Source organism: Pseudorasbora parva, chromosome 15 (assembly GCF_024679245.1).
Source record: "Pseudorasbora parva isolate DD20220531a chromosome 15, ASM2467924v1, whole genome shotgun sequence".
Taxonomy (NCBI): Eukaryota; Metazoa; Chordata; class Actinopteri; order Cypriniformes; family Gobionidae; genus Pseudorasbora; species Pseudorasbora parva.
In genome coordinates, this window is record NC_090186.1 from 10,765,841 (window position 1) to 10,772,649 (window position 6,809).

The following is a 6,809-nucleotide window of genomic DNA, read 5'->3' on the forward strand; positions in this document are numbered from 1 at the left end:
GTATTTTTTTCTGGCATTTTGCTAGATCTAAAACGGTTCATCCAACTGGAAAAGTCATGGAGCTTCATTGAGAGGTGTGGGACTCTCTTTTTAGTGCAAAATGTGAACTGTGAACAAAGGTGTTTTTTTTCCCTCACCAGTTTTGGTGTGACTTCTGAATATATACAGGCATATTTACTCACATATTAAGCAGACCGTGCCATTCAAAACATTTATAAAAGCGCATATTATGTATGTATTATACTCATGATAAGAAAAAAAATGAAAAAAGGACCGGAAAAGATGGTAGGATAGTAAATGGCAACAGGACATTTTAAATCACACACACACACAACCCTGAGGCAGGAGCATCATGGCTGACTCCACTGTTCCAGTCTTTCTCTATGGGACAGACTTTACCATCAGCATCCTATCTTTAGTTAAACAAATTCAGCCAGCTTTCTTTCTTTCTTCTGCCTGTGTCTCTGACAGAAGAAGGGATGATAGAGGGTATTAATCTCAGTCCATTCTCGTCGAAAGTGCTGCCACTCTTCCGCATCTCCGGTAATGAGACGCATCATTTATCTGCCTGTTCTCTGCTCGTCTAAGTTGTCAGGCAGAGCCACGAGGACGGGTTTTGTGCGTTTGGGAGATTTTAGCGTGTGCCAGGAACGCATGGCAAAGCGGGAGAAGGTATGAGGGAGTAGGTGTACTGCGAACGGCGCGAAAAAGTGTGTTTGCATATGTTTATGTGCGTGTGTGGCACCTTCTCAGTTGACTCCAGGCGCTGTGAGAATCAAACAATTTCATGCAGCGAGCAGAAGGGGAAATGAACTGAGCCGTGAGCCATAATAAAATTATCCAAATGTTATTATGGCGCCGGCTGCCTCTGTCCTACTTTAATACACATTTCAGCTCCTCCGGGTCTCCTGCTGGCACTAGCCCTGCTGAATAAATCAACATTAGCTTATGTCTAAATTATTAAGGAAGTGACTTAGGCTCCTGTTTATTGTATAAATTATTAGGAGGGTGAAAGTGTTAAATGCTAGATTTGCCTTTTAAAATAAAAAATTCCCCAAGTAAGGGCTACTTCTCCGAGTTTCCGCTTGGTGTGCTTATGTGAAGCATGTGCACGTGCGTATCCCTGCAACAGAAACCGACAACGAGTGTTTGCGCGTGCACGTGTGTAGGATAAATATAGGCCTATATACATCCCCGGGGTTGACATGGTAAGGTGAGAATGAAAATGTCAGTGTTTTTCATAATGAGCCAGATTACAATGCATTTTAAATGTGTATAAAACACATCTGGGATTTTAATGGCTATTATTTATAATAACACACATAATGTCACTACATGGCAGATAGTCTTATTGGCGAAACAGGCTATATTATTACACCAGCTCCTCAGTCATGCTAAAAAATAAAAATAATAATAATAAAAAAACATAAATCTGGGGGACTAATGTTGAGCCAAATTTTCATTGTGCACCACACTGCATCTTGTTGCGTTATTATCACATTCCAACAAGTTCGAAATAAAAATGATTTTGTTAAGCCTAAATGGCATAGTATATGTAACTTTAGTCACTGTAAACCCTAATGCTCAAAATAATGAATTGGTTTGAGTAGAGCCAACTTAAACAAATTAACTTTTGAGTATTTAAACTTTCTTTTTTCACTTGAATTGTCAAAACTTGCACATTTTAAGGAATCTGAATTGTTTCATTATTTTGAGTCTCATGATTTTTTTTTTTTTTTTTTTAAATTTAGACTAACTTTAATTTATCTGAAACTGGGCTGGGATTTCTGTTTCCCAGGATGCTTTGCCATGAAAAAAGGACAGTAAATGCCCAAATTAAGTATTATATTGTGTTTTTTTGTGTGCAATATTAACAGCATTAAGTGGGAGATTGAGTAGTGTTTAATGTTTCTTTGCTAGTTTAGAAGAGTTTCTATTATGTTTTTTTTTGGTAGGGATACCATCATGGTGACACGTGGAGCATGAGAACAGATATATATTAAATATTAAATTGATTATAATAATAATAATAATAATAATAATAATAATAATAATAATAATAATGAATTTTATTTGTAAAGCACTTTACATTTTTACAATCTCAAAGTGCTACAAAACACCAAGTGGTAGTAAAAAGCCACTTTAAAAAGCGTACAGCAATATAATCATGATACTTGATTATATTGCTGTACGCTACCAAAGCATTGTGTAACAAATTAGCAAGGTGGCATTTATTGAATTTACTGGCTAGTCAAGTTTCCACTACTAAAAATCTGAGATTACATGATACTTTTAAATTAAAATGTGAATTAGCTTACTCAAATATTTCATGTTCAGAGAAATTAAAATGTATGATTAAAAATAAAAAACTGCAAATTCTACTTACTTAAACTTTTACTTTTTAAGTCAAATTATTTGGGGTTGCACTGTACAGAGACACTACAGAGAACCCTAAATATAAATAACACATCAGGATTTGAAGTAGGCAATGATAATGTTATCCGATTTCATTGCTTTATGCTTTCAGTCACTCATAGTTTCAGTTCATAAGCTTTGAACAAGAAGGCCTCATTATTGAAGTCAACAGACTATTTATGTAACAATCAGAAAGATCCGATTGGCATTCTTGAAGATGTAGACACAACATTCCACACACAGCCCATCACTTTCATTTGTCTAGAATATTCATTGGGCTGCTTAATTTTACACAAAAAAACAGTGTGAGCTTGCATGAATATTTATATAGTCAGATTGTGTGTTGTGTTTGCCTCTGGCTTCAACTGTCACATAAAACTTTTGAGCGTGTGCATATACACATGTATGTTTTTTGTTTCCTATGTGTGCATGTAAATGAATGACTGCGCTTTTGCAATTTTCATCAATTGTTTAGGGGTTTAAATAATGTCTAATGACTTGAGTCTGTGAAGTTGGATTAAACACACACACACACACACACACACACACACACACACACACACACACACACACACACACACACACACACACACACACACACACACACACACACACACACACACACACACACACGCTTTGATGCTCTTAGTCAGTAGTTTGTGCAGCTTTCTATGTGCGTTATGATGAAGAATCTCCTTTGTAGTCACATGGGAAAATAAATATTTTAACAGACTAACTGCTGAGTTTTTTCTTTCCCCAATTAATTTAAATGGAGCAATTAAGATTTAAATTTCCATAAATAGCTGAGGGAGGGATTGGAGAGTGGAGGGCTGCCTCTGTTACAGTCAGAAGCCTAGGGATTAACCACCTTCTTAATTATAAATAAAAATATAAACATAGCACCCTTTTCCTCACTCCCTCCCATTCTGATTTAAACAGGATTCCTGCAGCCTTTTAACCAATGAATTCACAGGATTTTCCCATTATTTTCACAGTTCTTTGGGATATGGATATTTATATATATAAAAAACTTGAAACAAAAATCGACTGAAAATTATTGCAAACATTTTTTTACAGCAGAGCATAGCCTGATTATACTAAACACAAACTCACACAACTTTTTAAAATGTTATGAATTTACCTCAAATCAAACAGTATTGAAATGATTCTTTCCAGGTTTTTCATGACCATGCACACAAACTCATTCTGACTCCAGGAACTGAAAGAAAATGAGTGTTATAAAAGTGAAAAGGGCCGGAAGAAGGAGGCTGGGTTATGAAAGAGGAGAGTGGAGCTAAACAATAGCAAAAATTAAACCTGGTAGGCCTACTTCTCGCCAACAGATAAAAATACGCTCAGCATTAGGTTACGGTTTCAGGATAACGGCAGTTTAAGGTTGTGCTGCCCTCTGCTGGTTAAAGAGGCGTAAATGCCTGTAACAGGAATTTTGGAAGTCTATTTTTTTCCCCACTGTGCGAGTGGAACCGGGCTTCCGTAAGAAATTTAAGTTATTTGTCTTTAAAGCTCCACTGTGTGATATTTTCCCCCATATAGCAGTGAAAAGGTATATGACCATCCAGTGAATATTAGTTTCTGTTCCTCTCAATTCTGATTTCGTTTTAACTCCTACGGTCAGAGGTGTAGTGGTAAAAAAAGAGGTGGGTAAACTATAAATTCTGGGTGACTGCATCGTGGTCACGGTAAGGTGGGCCACTGCCTACCGGTGTATGCAGCCCGATCTCACGGCAATTCGTACTAATACGAGGTGGCTAATATGAGCAAATATGAGAGAACACACTAGAACATATTCACATTAAACAAGCTGGAATCAAAGAATTTGACTTTTGTCTTAAAAAATTACTTAAGCCGACTAATCGATTATCAAAATAGTTGTCGATTTCAGTTTTTGCCAATTGCTAATGAGGCAGGTGCAGATTAACGACAGAAGGATGAATTTGGTGCCACATATTTTAATTTAAAGAAAACTCAGTTTCTGTAATCAACAGAAAAAAGACAATATAAGTTGGACTGTAGTTTCCACAAGTGTAGCCTAATGGCTGCCGACATTAACAGACGATTTTGCTAAACTATAAAAACAATAAAACCAAAAATGTTCTATTTGAACACAAAATACACTGCGAAAAAAAAAGTGTCACAAGCTGATTAAATGTACTACAAATGGATAATTGTCATTTTGAAAATTTCTGGATATCCATTTGCGTGTCGTTCATGAATGATTCGTTCATTTTAAACGAATCTTTGATATGACTCGGGACTACCGAGTTGTCTCAGATAGTGATTCGTTCACTTTGTTTTGACTGCACGTGCGCATCATGCAACATATGGGTTCTGACTGTTCTGATTCTGAATCGACAGGTGAGATCCGAGTCTTTTGTTCTTCCTATCAGTCCCATAGAGACGGGAAGAGAAAAGATTGGTTCGTTTTGCTGAACGAGACTCAAAGATCTGAGTCAGTAAAATGATCAGTTGCAGCACGATATGAAAGACAACCAATGAAAATGAACAATATGAAACTAAAACGACACAAGCTTAATTTAAAATGGCTTAGGAACTGTAGGCTATTTAGAGGTGGATAAGCGCACTTTGGAGGTGGGTGAACGCTATTATTGAATTTTGGGAGGTGCGTAAACGGCGTTTACGTGCGTTTAGCTGCCACTACATCCCTGCCTACGGTGGCCGATTTAGTCCAATATTAACATGGCAATCCCCCTCTTCACATTCGACACGGTGCCATCGAGTGTTAAAACGCGAAAGGAGCAGCTTGAATTTATGGGTATGTCCCTCTTTGGCTAATGTACTTTCAAGATGGAGGGGTAACATGGCGACCGGCATTCGAACCCCTCACCCGTATGTATTTTCAACGGCATATTATAAACTTACGAGAATACTTTATTACTTGAAATAAGTAAATAAAAAGTAATGAGCACATATTTTTTGAAAGAACTAAGTGTTTTTTCTAGCTCAGAATAAACTAAAAAAGTTACACAGTGTAGCTTTAAAATAAAACACAATAATTATACTCCAGTTTTCACTATCACTTGGTTACATAAATAATTTTGTGGACCCAACACATGGTTAGATAATTGATCAGTCTCAAGTTGGATATGAACATGAAAGAACTGAGACTGTGATTATGCATTATTGTGATTAATCAAACTAAATAAATACTTTTTAAATCCATCTAAATAAATACTTTTTAAATCCATCTAAATAAATACTTTTTAAATCCATCTAAAACATTAGGCCTACACCCTCAGAAAAAAGGTACAGTGCTGTTACTGGGACGGTATCCTAAGGTACAAAAGTGAGATGGTATATCTTACCCTAAATGGTACATATGTTACCCCTCCTGTTCTAACCGCCCGCTCCAAGAGGGACTCAATCCCGGGTCAGTCGGCATGAAAGTCAGACGCTCTAACTGGAGGCTAAAGGCTGCAACCCCTAGCGTCAGTTGCTACAGCGTCGGTCTTGAAATCAGAGGAGTGAGGTTTATTCGCACAGCAACTACTACACTGTAAAAAAAACAAAAAAACATTGTTGGTTTAACTTTAAAAAGTAAGTAACCTGGTTGCCTTAAAATGTTGAGTTTATTAAAATTAAAAATTTGAGTTGATACAATGAAGGAAATTGGTTTAATAAATAGAAACTCAAAATATTATTGTATCAGAACCACATAAAAAATGTGATAAATCCATAGACTGTAAAAAAAATATGGATGTAGAGTCCGTGACATCACCCATAGGATTCCGATAAGCCGTTCTGAAGCTTAAAGTAGAGATGAGCTGGCCGTTGCCATCTTGTGAGCGAGCCATCGCGTGTCACTCCCGGATAACAGAAAATGGGCAAAGAGGTGAGATGTGGGCGGAGCTTAGGTGACACAATGACTATAGACGGCGGATAAATGGCTATCCACCTGTCACTGAAAGTAACCACGCCCTTAATTATGCAGAACTTTAAGGCTTTATATAACGTAAACGAATGAGTTATAAAAAAATTCACTCCCTCACAGTTGTCATGAACCGCAAAATTAGCCTTATAGGCCAAAACCACAGGCTGTACATGTTTTTTCTGCTGTAAAGTTGGGCATTTTAACAATAAGATATAATACACAATATAATACACAATAATACGATTCTGCTCCCTTCTGGAGCCTGTCCCTAGTGGCCAGTTGAGGAATTGCAGTTTACATTACTTCCGTATTGGCTTCAAGAGAGATCGCGGGAGGTTGCCGCTTGGATAAATCATGAAAATATCACAATTTGGCATGTTTCACTGCGTCATCACAAATAAAACACACAATTACCTAACATGCTTATAAAATCTTTTTAAAATATTTGAATAAAGGTTGTTGATTCTCAGAAATGTTCATTGTA

At 36.8% G+C, this 6,809-nt stretch overlaps 1 protein-coding gene across 2 annotated transcripts in view; it reads right to left on the reverse strand.

The window, feature by feature from the left end:
* Positions 1–5,300: 5,300 nt before the first annotated feature.
* The window catches only part of aqp4 (aquaporin 4), a 15,169-nt gene continuing 13,660 nt past the window's right edge, over positions 5,301–6,809 (reverse strand). The window contains exon 5 of one of the 2 annotated variants that reach the window (XM_067417110.1): positions 5,301–6,809. This exon is cut by the window's right edge and continues 1,144 nt beyond it. The gene's annotated coding sequence lies outside the window, so the exon portion shown is untranslated. The other variant, XM_067417109.1, reaches the window with a different exon arrangement.